The 12,500-nt window shown below is 61.0% G+C and overlaps 2 non-coding genes across 2 annotated transcripts; both read right to left on the reverse strand.

The window, feature by feature from the left end:
- Positions 1–901: 901 nt before the first annotated feature.
- LOC142794430 (5.8S ribosomal RNA) lies at positions 902–1,054 on the reverse strand. The gene has a single exon (XR_012892334.1). It is a non-coding gene; the product is annotated as a 5.8S ribosomal RNA (ribosomal RNA).
- A 1,719-nt stretch (positions 1,055–2,773) lies between these two features.
- LOC142794422 (small subunit ribosomal RNA) lies at positions 2,774–4,588 on the reverse strand. The gene has a single exon (XR_012892328.1). It is a non-coding gene; the product is annotated as a small subunit ribosomal RNA (ribosomal RNA).
- Between the last annotated feature and the right edge of the window lie 7,912 nt (positions 4,589–12,500).

Raw genomic sequence — 12,500 nt, forward strand, 5'->3', positions numbered from 1 at the left:
CAAGCGGCATTCCGCTGCGCGCGTGCGTCGTCCGAGCAGTTGCGTGATAAACGACCGTGTCGAAAGCCCAAACACCGCCGAGGCCAGTCGCCGCCGCCGCAAGGGCAGCCACGCAGCCTGGCGAGAGGCATCGTCTCGTGTAGCGTCGCCCCCGCCCCAACTGGAGTGGCCCAGTTTTTTGAACGGGACGGGAACTGCGAAGCACTTAGACCGACGGCGGACTACGACGAGAACGCCTTAAGCTTCGCCAACGTTTCGCCAACTCGTGCGGGAGACTTTTTCCGCTTCGCGGCAAGTCGTCGCGCCGTGCTCTCCGCATCAACCGCGTACGCAGCGAACCGCAAACGTCGGGCGCAGCCTCCTCACCTCCCTGCGCTTTGCGCGCGAACGTTCCCTGTTCGCGCGGCAAAGCCTGGAGGAGGCACGGCCCCGCAGCGTGTTCGAGCGCCCGGTCTACGGGACACCCTGCTTACTTCGAGGGCAACAAGCGCAACGCAAGGCTGCGATCTCGCGCACTTTGCGCACGGCTGGAGAAGCTTTGCTGGCCGGCTTTCGCTCCTCGTGTTTACCGTGCGTTAAAGTTGCGCGTCCGTGGCTCTCGCAGCTCTTGCGCGCCCGGTCGCAGAGAGGAGTACGCAACCTCGACCGCACTTTCCCTGCAGGCTTCCTTCCGACTCGAAGTCCTGCGGCGGTCTCAACGAGGTGCCACATCCTCAATGCAGTCGGTCGCCCCCGTTTCGGTTGGGCTCTGGCACGACGGTCGCCACCGTCTCGCCCTTGAGTGGCCGCTGTTGGCGCTCGCTGTGAGGTGTTCAGCGTGCTGTCCGTGTTGCCGACGCGGTCAAAACGAGTCGACGGCTCACGTTCCCTTGTGCGCCGAAGGCTCTCTTGATATGTGATCCGACCCTCAGACAGACGAAGCCAAGGGAAGACCCAAGGCCGCAATGTGCGTTCAAAGAATCAGTGCTCAGTGTGTCCTGCAATTCACACCAAGTCTCGCAGCTGGCTGCGTTCTTCATCGACCCGAGAACCGAGTGATCCACCGCTTAGAGTCGTGAAAAAGTGTTTGTTCAATTCCGTACAGTCAAAACCAAACGTTTCTGGCACTCGGCCAAACAGTGGCCAAGAAGGGCGCTTTTCAGCGCACGCTTGGACTCCAAAACTCTGCCGCGCCTTTTTCGGCTGCCGCAAATCGAGCAAACGGTGTGTTTCGGACGGCGTTTCGCTTCCGCTACTTGCGAGTGCTTTCGTGGTCCACCCCTCTATAAATACTCGGGAGGCGTCGAAGCCGGTTCTCCAAGCCGGACCCGTAGGTATCGTTGTGTGCTCGCTCTCATTGGCCCGCCTAACCAGAAAATGCCTGCGGTACACCCATTTGGATAAGAGTGCACGCAGATGCGGGCCTCGACGGCTACACATTTCCTCGGGCGGCCGCCTCCCGGCCTCCGTGGAGCGCGGGATGCACGGTCCCATCGACAAGCCTCTCCCGTTTTTACCGTGGCGTCGCGGTTCACCACGGCGGGCGGGTCGGTCTCCTCCGCATAAAAAGGGGGACCCCCGCTTTTTGTTCCACGAAATCGCACAAGCTTTTTTCGCATCCACGGTTTGCCACCGCACACCAAAATGCCGATCCGGCTGCCTACTTTAGCCAACAGGTGGAGCCAGGCGCGCCGTACTTGCGCGGCACTTCCCACGTCCACCGAAGTCGGTGCCAAGGACCACTTTCGGCGCCGGAGCCGCGTACGAGCCTACTCGAGGCGGAAGAACGAAGCCAGCAAGGGCCTGGCCGCAAGTGCGTTCAATTGTCGGGACGTCCAAGTCCCTCGTTCTTCCGTGCTTCCTCTTTCGGCAAGTCGTTGCGGCACCTTCCCAAAGCGCGCAGACCCGCTAATCGCGACGAGCGCGACGTGGCCGTGCCGCCTTTCCCTCGGCAGCAAGCAAAACGCCTGGCAACGTCGACGCTCCCCTAACCGCGATCTCGCACCGTGTTTCGTGTGGCGAATTCAAAAGCCGGCCGGCGCTGCTGCAACCATTACGGTCGGTACGCATACGCCGCGGAGGGCGGGACGGTCATCGGAGCGTGCGGTTCCTCCATCGAGTACTGCGCACCTCGGCCGTCGCATCGCCGTGCCATGACCGGCCGCGCGTCAACGCGAACCGGTGCCAGCGAGATCCCTCGCCTGCAAGAACCGACCGGCAGCCTCCGTCACCCGAGGACGCGGAGGCGCTTGCCGCGGACGGCGGGACGGTATGCACTGGTGCACAGCGGACCCGTCACATCGCCAGTTCCTTGACCGACCGCCGACGCTTGTGCCGTTCCTCTCGTACTTGGCAGTCGCCGCGCGATTGTCGGGTCTCGTTCTTGCACGCTCGAACGGTCGGGAGGGCACTCGGCTGGCGTTTCGGGAACGCGCAGCCTCGCCTTCTACCGACGTAACCACGACTCGCCGTTCGCGCTCCGCCGCTCCTGTTTACAGTACTAGGCGGTCCCGCAGCGGTCGGGTCGCGCATTTCGAGCGCTTCGAGCCACGGTGCAGTGGCGGGTCGAAAGCCGACCTATGAGTGCGTTGCGCCGTTTGTACCCGCGTCCGCCACCTGGCCGACCGTCCAAGGTCGCGGTGTTGGCGTCCGCTGGGCGCAACAATTTGTCACGGGGTGCCGCTCCACATTCAGGCAGCCCCGTGGGGAAAAGCCGACCCCGCGTCCAAACGGGGTCAGCGGCAGAAAGTGTCGGGCGCAGACGCAGCTGAGGCGCTCACCCTTCACAATCCGTTAATGATCCTTCCGCAGGTTCACCTACGGAAACCTTGTTACGACTTTTACTTCCTCTAAATGATCAAGTTTGGTCATCTTTCCAACAGACCGGCGCAACCGAAAGGCCGCGCCGGACATCGGTCCGAAGACCTCACTAAATCATTCAATCGGTAGTAGCGACGGGCGGTGTGTACAAAGGGCAGGGACGTAATCAACGCGAGCTTATGACTCGCGCTTACTGGGAATTCCTCGTTCAAGGGGAACAATTGCAAGCCCCTATCCCAATCACGAAAGAAGTTCCACGGGTTACCCAGTCTTTTCAGACAGGGATAAAGACACGCTGCTTCCTTCAGTGTAGCGCGCGTGCGGCCCCGGACATCTAAGGGCATCACAGACCTGTTATTGCTCTGTTTCGTGCGGCTAGGAGCCGCTTGTCCCTCTAAGAAGGTTGTAAGGTGCTGGGAACCCCGCACCTATTTAATAGGCTAGAGTCTCGTTCGTTATCGGAATTAACCAGACAAATCGCTCCACCAACTAAGAACGGCCATGCACCACCATCCACCGAATCAAGAAAGAGCTCTCAATCTGTCAATCCTCCCAGTGTCCGGGCCGGGTAAGTTTTCCCGTGTTGAGTCAAATTAAGCCGCAGGCTCCACTCCTGGTGGTGCCCTTCCGTCAATTCCTTTAAGTTTCAGCTTTGCAACCATACTTCCCCCGGAACCCAAATACTTTGGTTTCCCGGAAGCTGCCCGCCGAGTCATTTGAGTAACTCAGGCGGATCGCTGGTTGGCATCGTTTATGGTCAGAACTAGGGCGGTATCTGATCGCCTTCGAACCTCTGACTTTCGTTCTTGATCAATGAAAACATTCTTGGCAAATGCTTTCGCAGTAGTTCGTCTTGCGACGGTCCAAGAATTTCACCTCTAGCGCCGCAATACGAATGCCCCCGTCCGTCCCTCTTAATCATTACCTCGTATTCCAAAAACCAACAGAACAGAAACGAGGTCTTGTTCTATTATTCCATGCAAGTTTATTCAGGCGACTCGCCTGCGTTGAGCACTCTAATTTTTTCAAAGTAAAAGCACCGGCCATCTCGAGGCACACAATGAAGTGCACCAAGAAAGAACCGGCATGATGTTCAGTCCGAGCCGTCGCATCGGGTAGATGCACTACTCGTCTGGAACTGAGATCCAACTACGAGCTTTTTAACCGCAGCAGCTTTAGTATACGCTATTGGAGCTGGAATTACCGCGGCTGCTGGCACCAGACTTGCCCTCCAATTGATCCTCGTTAAAGGATTTAGAGTGTACTCATTTCAATTACGGGGCCTCAAAAGAGTCCCGTATTGTTATTTTTCGTCACTACCTCCCCGTGCCGGGAGTGGGTAATTTGCGCGCCTGCTGCCTTCCTTGGATGTGGTAGCCGTTTCTCAGGCTCCCTCTCCGGAATCGAACCCTGATTCTCCGTTACCCGTAACAACCATGGTAAGCAAGTAACCTACCATCGAAAGTTGATAAGGCAGACACTTGAAAGAAACGTCGCCGGCTCGTGGCCATGCGATCAGCACAAAGTTATCCAGAGTCACCACACAATACGGGCCGAAACCCGATCGATCTTGGTCTAATAAAAGCACCCGTTACCCAAAGGGCTCCAGGCTCACTGCATGTATTAGCTCTAGAATTGCCACAGTTATCCAAGTAGGAAGAAACGATCTAAGGAACCATAACTGATTTAATGAGCCATTCGCGGTTTCGCCTTATTTCGGCATGTACTTAGACATGCATGGCTTAATCTTTGAGACAAGCATATGATTACTGGCAGGATCAACCAGGTAATCGTTCGACTGCGCGTCCGTCCTCGCCCTCGGCGGGCCGGACGCAGTCTGTGTGCGGCGGAGGCCACCTTCAGGCGCCCCAACACGCTTATTTTGCACTCCGAGATGACGGCGTTCGAGCTCGCTACGGCACAACCTTCCCGAAAGACGAGTGGGAGCCGTGCGGCAAGAAGCACGTTCATGCTCGCTCTTTTTCGTTGCATCGACTCGGTCGCGCCGTGCGGGTTGCCCAAGCCCGCTGCACTGTCGGTGGACCGGCCGGAACTAGCAACGGAGCCGAGACTGCAAAGCCGCCAGACGACGGGTCACGCCCGCGTCTTCGGCGCTTTCGCATCTGAATCGCCCGAGGACGACACGGAACACACCTCGATATCGTGGTAAAACGGCACCGTCCGACAACCAGCCCCTAACGCATCAAGCGGATGAGGCTGCAGACGACTGCCGTGGATTCCCCTGGAGCAGACCCGAGGACACGCTTGACGAGGCCGAAGCCCGCCGCATATCAGACACCCGGTCGCTTTCGCGTACGCCGCTCACGAGAACCCCCACATAATAGCAGCGATAAGTACCCAGACCTCCTTGGGCCCTAATACGAGCGTACTCGAGAAAATTTCACCGCGGGTGTGCCCCGAAACGTGTGGCATGTTGAGCGTGCCACAAGTCTACGTCGCTCTCAAACCCGCCGAGGTCGTAGAATTTGCGACCCTACTCACGAAATTCCCACCGAGGATACGGCCGCAAACGTACCGCACCTTGGGTAGGCCACGAGTTTGTGCAACACTACGCTGACGGCACAGCACCGAGGTCGTGCGCGCACGCACGGGAAAATTCCGCCGCGGTTTCTGCCGAAAACGTGAGGCACCACGACTCTCCGCAAGTTCGCGTCGACTGCGAAAGACCGAAGTCGTGAACGACGTGTCCGCTACTCGCCGCCGACACGCTGGACACCAAACGTACAACGACTCGACGGCGTCGTAGAGGCCCACGACGCGGTTTTCCTTAACGACGTCTCGGCGTGGCACCGACAGGTTAGAACGGCCGACCAACGTTCCCTGTCCGCCGTTCGGCTCAGTCGAAGGGCTCGGCGACTTCGGCAACGCTGCGAAGCCGCACGGTGACGCACGCCATGTCCCCATTTTTTTTTTTCTTTCTGCGTCTGCCGGGGTGCCCCTATAATAGCAGCGATAAGCACCCAGACCGCCGTGGGTCGCTCGCCCCGGCTGACGTGGTTTTTCGTACTCCTGCGGCGGTCGCCGTCAAGCACGTCCAAATACGCTACTTTCGTGGGCGCATTCACGCTCTTTCGCTTCGCCGGAGTGCCAGCACTCACTCTGCCAAAAACGGCGAACATCCGAGCGGCGGTTCCCACTTTTGCGTCGGCGTCGCAAACCCCGCCCCGGCAGACGAGGTTTGCCGTACTCGTGCGACGGTGGCCGGCGGGCACGTCGAAAGACGCCGATATCGTGCGCGAATTGGCGCACCTTGGCTTCACCGGAGTGCCGCCACTGACTCCTCCAAAAACGGCGAAGATCCGAGCGGCGCTTCCCACTTTCGCATCGGCGTCCCGAACTCCGCCCCGGCTGACGCGGTTTACCGTACTCGTGCGACGGTCGCCGGCGAGCACGTGGAAAGACGCCGATATCGTGCCCGAATCGGCTCCGTTCGGCTTCGCCGGAGTGCCAGCACTGGCTCGGCGAAAGACGACGAACATCCGAGCGACGGTTCTCACTATTGCGTACGCGTCGCAAACCCCGCCCCGGCAGACGCACTTTGCCGTACTCGTGCGACGGTCGCCGGCGAGCACGTAGAAAGACGCCGATATCGTGCCGGAATCGGCCCCGTTTGGCTTCGCCGGAGTGCCAGCACTCACTCGGCCACAAACGGCGAACATCCGAGCGGCGGTTCCCACTTAGCCGTCGGCGTCCCGAACTCCGCCCCGGCAGACGCGGTTGCCGAGCTCGTGCGACTAGCGACCGCGAAGCCGTCTCGCGACGCCGCTTTCGTGCGCGGCTCCCACTGCGACCGGGTCACCCGAGGTCGACGAGCAAAAAAGAATGTCGAAAAAAATTTTTTTTTTTTTTGCGTCTGCCGGGGTGCCCCTATAATAGCAGCGATAAGCACCCAGACCGCCATGGGTCGCTCGCCCCGGCTGACGTGGTTTTTCGTTTTCCTGCGGTGGTCGTCGTCAAGCACGTCCAAACACGCCACTTTCGTGGGCGCATTCGCGCTCTTTCGCTTCGCCGGAGTGCCAGCACTCACTCTGCCAAAAACGGCGAACATCCGAGCGGCGGTTCCCACTTTTGCGTCGGCGTCGCAAACCCCGCCCCGGCAGACGAGGTTTGCCGTACTCGTGCGACGGTGGCCGGCGGGCACGTCGAAAGACGCCGATATCGTGCGCGAATTGGCGCACCTTGGCTTCACCGGAGTGCCGCCACTGACTCCTCCAAAAACGGCGAAGATCCGAGCGGCGCTTCCCACTTTCGCATCGGCGTCCCGAACTCCGCCCCGGCTGACGCGGTTTACCGTACTCGTGCGACGGTCGCCGGCGAGCACGTGGAAAGACGCCGATATCGTGCCCGAATCGGCTCCGTTCGGCTTCGCCGGATTGCCAGCACTGGCTCGGCGAAAGACGACGAACATCCGAGCGACGGTTCTCACTATTGCGTACGCGTCGCAAACCCCGCCCCGGCAGACGCACTTTGCCGTACTCGTGCGACGGTCGCCGGCGAGCACGTAGAAAGACGCCGATATCGTGCCGGAATCGGCCCCGTTTGGCTTCGCCGGAGTGCCAGCACTCACTCGGCCACAAACGGCGAACATCCGAGCGGCGGTTCCCACTTAGCCGTCGGCGTCCCGAACTCCGCCCCGGCAGACGCGGTTGCCGAGCTCGTGCGACTAGCGACCGCGAAGCCGTCTCGCGACGCCGCTTTCGTGCGCGGCTCCCACTGCGACCTGGGTCACCCGAGGTCGACGAGCAAAAAAGAATGTCGAAAAAAATTTTTTTTTTTTTTTTGCGTCTGCCGGGGTGCCCCTATAATAGCAGCGATAAGCACCCAGACCGCCATGGGTCGCTCGCCCCGGCTGACGTGGTTTTTCGTTTTCCTGCGGTGGTCGTCGTCAAGCACGTCCAAACACGCCACTTTCGTGGGCGCATTCGCGCTCTTTCGCTTCGCCGGAGTGCCAGCACTCACTCTGCCAAAAACGGCGAACATCCTAGTGGCGGTTCCCACTTTTGCGTCGGCGTCGCCAACCCCGCCCCGGCATACGCGGTTTGCCGTACTCGTGCGGCGGTGGCCGGCGGGCACGTCGAAAGACACCGATATCGTGCGCGAGTCGATGCTTCTTGGTCTCGCAGGAGGGCCGCCACTCACTCCTGCAAAAACGGCGAAGATCCGAGCGGCGCTTCCCACTTTTTCGTCGGCGTCGCAAACCTCGCCCCGGCAGACGCGCTTTGCCGTACTCGTGCGACGGTCGCCGGCGAGCACGTCGAAATACGCCGATATCGTGCCCGAATCGGCCCCGTTTCGCTTCGCCGGAGTGCCAGCACTCGCTCGGCCAAAGACGACGAACATCCGAGCGACGGTTCCCACTATTGCGTACGCGTCGCGAACCCCGCCCCGGCAGACGCGGTTTGCCGTACTCGTGCGGCGGTGGCCGGCGGGCACGTCGAAAGACGCCGATATCGTGCACGAATTGGCGCTCCTTGGCTTCACCGGAGTGCCAGCACTCACTCGGCCAAAAACGGCGAACATCCGAGCAGCGGTACCCACTTAGCCGTCGGCATCCCGAACTCCGCGCCGGCTGACGCGGTTGCCGAGCTCGTGCGACTAGCGACCGCGAACGCGTCTCGCGACGCCGCTTTCGTGCGCGGCTCCCATTGCGACCTGGGTTACCCGAGCTCGACCAGCAAAAAAGAAGGTCGAAAATTTTTTTTTTTTTTCTGCGTCTGCCGGGGTGCCCCTATAATAGCAGCGATAAGCACCCAGACCGCCGTGTGTCGCTCGCCCCGGCTGACGTGGTTTTTCGTACTCCTGCAGCGGTCGCCGTCACGCACGTCCAAATACGCCACTTTCGTGGGCGCATTCGCGCTCTTTCGCGTCGCCGGAGTGCCAGCACTCACTCTGCCAAAAACGGCCAACATCCGAGCGGCGGTTCCCACTTTTGCGTCGGCGTCGTAAACCCCGCCCCGGCAGACGCGGTTTGCCCTACTCGTGCGACGGTCGCCGGCGAGCGCGTCGAAAGACGCCGATATCGTGCGCTAATTGGCGCTCCCTGGCTTCTCCGGAGTGCCGCCACTCACTCCTCCAAAAACGGCGAAGATCCGAGCGGCGTTCTCCACTTTCGCATCGGCGTCCCGAACTCCGCCCGGGCTGACGCGGTTTACCGTACTCGTGCGACGGTCGCCGGCGGGCACGTCGAAAGACGCCGATATCGTGCCGTAATCGGCCCCGTTTGGCTTCGCCCGTGTGCCAGCACTCACTCGGCCAAAAACGGCGAACATCCGAGCAGCGTTTCCCACTTTCGCATCGGCGTCCCGAAGCCCGCCCCGGCAGACGCGGTTTGCCCTACTCGAGCGACGGTCGCCGGCGATCACGTCGAAAGGCGCCGAATTCGTGCACGAATCGATGCTTCTTGGTCTCGCAGGAGGGCCGCCACTCACTCCTGCAAAAACGGCGAAGATCCGAGTTGCGCTTCCCACTTTTTCGTCGGCGTCCCGAACTACGCCCCGGCTGACGCGGTTTACCGTACTCGTGCGACGGTCGCCGGCGGGCACTTCAAAATACGCCGATTTCGTGGGCGCATTCACGCTGTTTCGCTTCCCCGGAGTGCCAACACTCACTCTGCCGAAAGCGGCGATCATCCGAGCGGCGGTTCCCACTTTTGCGTCGGCTTCGCAAACGGCGCCCCGGCAGACGCGCTCGTGCGACGTACTCGTGCGACGGTCGCCGGCGAGCACGTCGAAAGACGCCGATATCGTGCTCGAATCGACCCCGTTTCGCTTCGCCGGAGTGCTGCCAGTCACGGCGCAGAAAACGGCGAACAAGTGTTTTTTTTTTTTTTTTTCCTAGAATTTGTGTTATAGAAGGCACATTTGATATCGGACGATAATTTTCAACTTTATCACGCGCACCGATTTTCGTGTAGAGGTTTGCAAGTTTATGGGAATTTCTCCACTTGGAATAATGCGATTTAGTAGTACTACGAGAACTTCATGGATGTACTCAAGGGTACGGGGCAAGTCAGTTACGTCAACACCTGCAGATTTTTTACACTTCAAACTGAAAATTGTTGGTTGTGAGTCCTCGTGTGATATTAAAGGCCGATTCGCTAACACATAGAACAAAGAAAGAAAGGAAGAAAAAACGCCCGCGCTCGCTCAAGAAACCTGGGTTCGCAACAAGTGGCAACAACAAGCAACCGAGCGAGTGCGCCAAAACCCGTGGCGGCCGAACAAACGCGAAGTCCCAACCGCGTCAGCCGGGGCGGCACGGGACAGGAAAAATCACTTCAGCCGGGGCGGCGGGGCACCGAATAAACCTCGTCACCTCGTCGCAGGATAAAAGAGGAAACAAAAAGTCTAAACAGCGTCTGCTGGAGCGAATGCGTAATAAAACAACAACAACAACAAAAAAAAAAAACACCCGCGCTCAAGAAGTCTGCAATCACCACAAAAGGCGACTGTGACCGAGCAGCGTCAGCCGGGGCCGTGCGGAAACGGAAAAACCGCGACTACCGGGGCGTCGAGGCACCGAAAAATCCACTTCAGCCGCGGCGAAAAAAAAAAACAAAAAGAAAGACGGAGGGGGGGGGGGGAACCACGTCTGCCGGGGCGAAGGAAAAAAAAAAACGCGTCTGCCGGGGCGAGCCCGGGTGCGGCACCACCGGGAAAACTGTGGCAAACAGACATGGCGATCGAGTGAGTGGGCCGCCAGCCAGGCTCAGCCAAAAAGTGCAAAGTCCGAACTGCGTCAGCCGGGGCGGCAAAAACCACGTCAGCCGGGGCGGCGCAAAAAACCGCGTCTGCCGGGGCGGCACGAAACCGCGTCAGCCGGGGCGGCGCGAAAACTGCGTCAGCCGGGGCGAAAGAAAAAAAAAAAAAAAACGCGTCTGCCGGGGCGAGCCCGGGTGCGGCACCACCGGGAAAACTGTGGCAAACAGACATGGCGATCGAGTGAGTGGGCCGCCAGCAAGGCTCAGCCAAAAAGTGCTAAGTCCGAACTGCGTCAGCTGGGGCGGCAAAAAACCGCGTCTGCCGGGGCGGCACGAAACCGCGTCAGCCGGGGCGGCGCGAAAACCGCGTCTGCCGGGGCGGCACGAAACCGCGTCAGCCGGGGCGGCGCGAAAACTGCGTCAGCCGGGGCGAGCCCGGGTGCGGCACCACCGGGAAAACTGTGGCAAACAGACATGGCGATCGAGTGAGTGGGCCGCCAGCCAGGCACAGCCGAAAAGTGCTAAGTCCGAACTGCGTCAGCCGGGGCGGCAAAAACCGCGTCAGCCGGGGCGGCGCGAAAACCGCGTCTGCCGGGGCGGCGCGAAAACCGCGTCTGCCGGGGCGGCGCGAAAACTGCGTCAGCCGGGGCGAAAGAAAAAAAAAAACGCGTCTGCCGGGGCGAGCCCGGGTGCGGCACCACCGGGAAAACTGTGGCAAACAGACATGGCGATCGAGTGAGTGGGCCGCCAGCAAGGCTCAGCCAAAAAGTGCTAAGTCCGAACTGCGTCAGCTGGGGCGGCAAAAAACCGCGTCTGCCGGGGCGGCACGAAACCGCGTCAGCCGGGGCGGCGCGAAAACCGCGTCTGCCGGGGCGGCACGAAACCGCGTCAGCCGGGGCGGCGCGAAAACTGCGTCAGCCGGGGCGAGCCCGGGTGCGGCACCACCGGGAAAACTGTGGCAAACAGACATGGCGATCGAGTGAGTGGGCCGCCAGCCAGGCACAGCCGAAAAGTGCTAAGTCCGAACTGCGTCAGCCGGGGCGGCAAAAACCGCGTCAGCCGGGGCGGCGCGAAAACCGCGTCTGCCGGGGCGGCACGAAACCGCGTCAGCCGGGGCGGCGCGAAAACTGCGTCAGCCGGGGCGAGCCCGGGTGCGGCACCACCGGGAAAACTGTGGCTAACAGACATGGCGATCGAGTGAGTGGGCCACCAGCCAGGCTCAGCCAAAAAGTGCTAAGTCCGAACTGCGTCAGCCGGGGCGGCAAAAACCGCGTCAGCCGGGGCGGCGCAAAAAACCGCGTCTGCCGGGGCGGCACGAAACCGCGTCAGCCGGGGCGGCGCGAAAACTGCGTCAGCCGGGGCGAAAGAAAAAAAAAAACGCGTCTGCCGGGGCGAGCCCGGGTGCGGCACCACCGGGAAAACTGTGGCAAACAGACATGGCGATCGAGTGAGTGGGCCGCCAGCCAGGCACAGCCGAAAAGTGCCAAGTCCGAACTGCGTCAGCCGGGGCGGCAAAAAACCGCGTCAGCCGGGGCGGCGCAAAAAACCGCGTCTGCCGGGGCGGCACGAAACCGCGTCAGCCGGGGCGGCGCGAAAACTGCGTCAGCCGGGGCGAGCCCGGGTGCGGCACCACCGGGAAAACTGTGGCAAACAGACATGGCGATCGAGTGAGTGGGCCGCCAGCCAGGCTCAGCCAAAAAGTGCCAAGTCCGAACTGCGTCAGCCGGGGCGGCGCAAAAAACCGCGTCTGCCGGGGCGGCGCGAAAACCGCGTCTGCCGGGGCGGCGCGAAAACTGCGTCAGCCGGGGCGAAAGAAAAAAAAAACGCGTCTGCCGGGGCGGCAAAAAACCGCGTCTGCCGGGGCGGCACGAAACCGCGTCAGCCGGGGCGGCGCGAAAACCGCGTCTGCCGGGGCGGCACGAAACCGCGTCAGCCGGGGCGAGCCCGGGTGCGGCACCACCGGGAAAACTGTGGCAAACAG

Source organism: Rhipicephalus microplus, unplaced genomic scaffold (assembly GCF_043290135.1).
Source record: "Rhipicephalus microplus isolate Deutch F79 unplaced genomic scaffold, USDA_Rmic scaffold_421, whole genome shotgun sequence".
Classification (NCBI taxonomy): domain Eukaryota; kingdom Metazoa; phylum Arthropoda; class Arachnida; order Ixodida; family Ixodidae; genus Rhipicephalus; species Rhipicephalus microplus.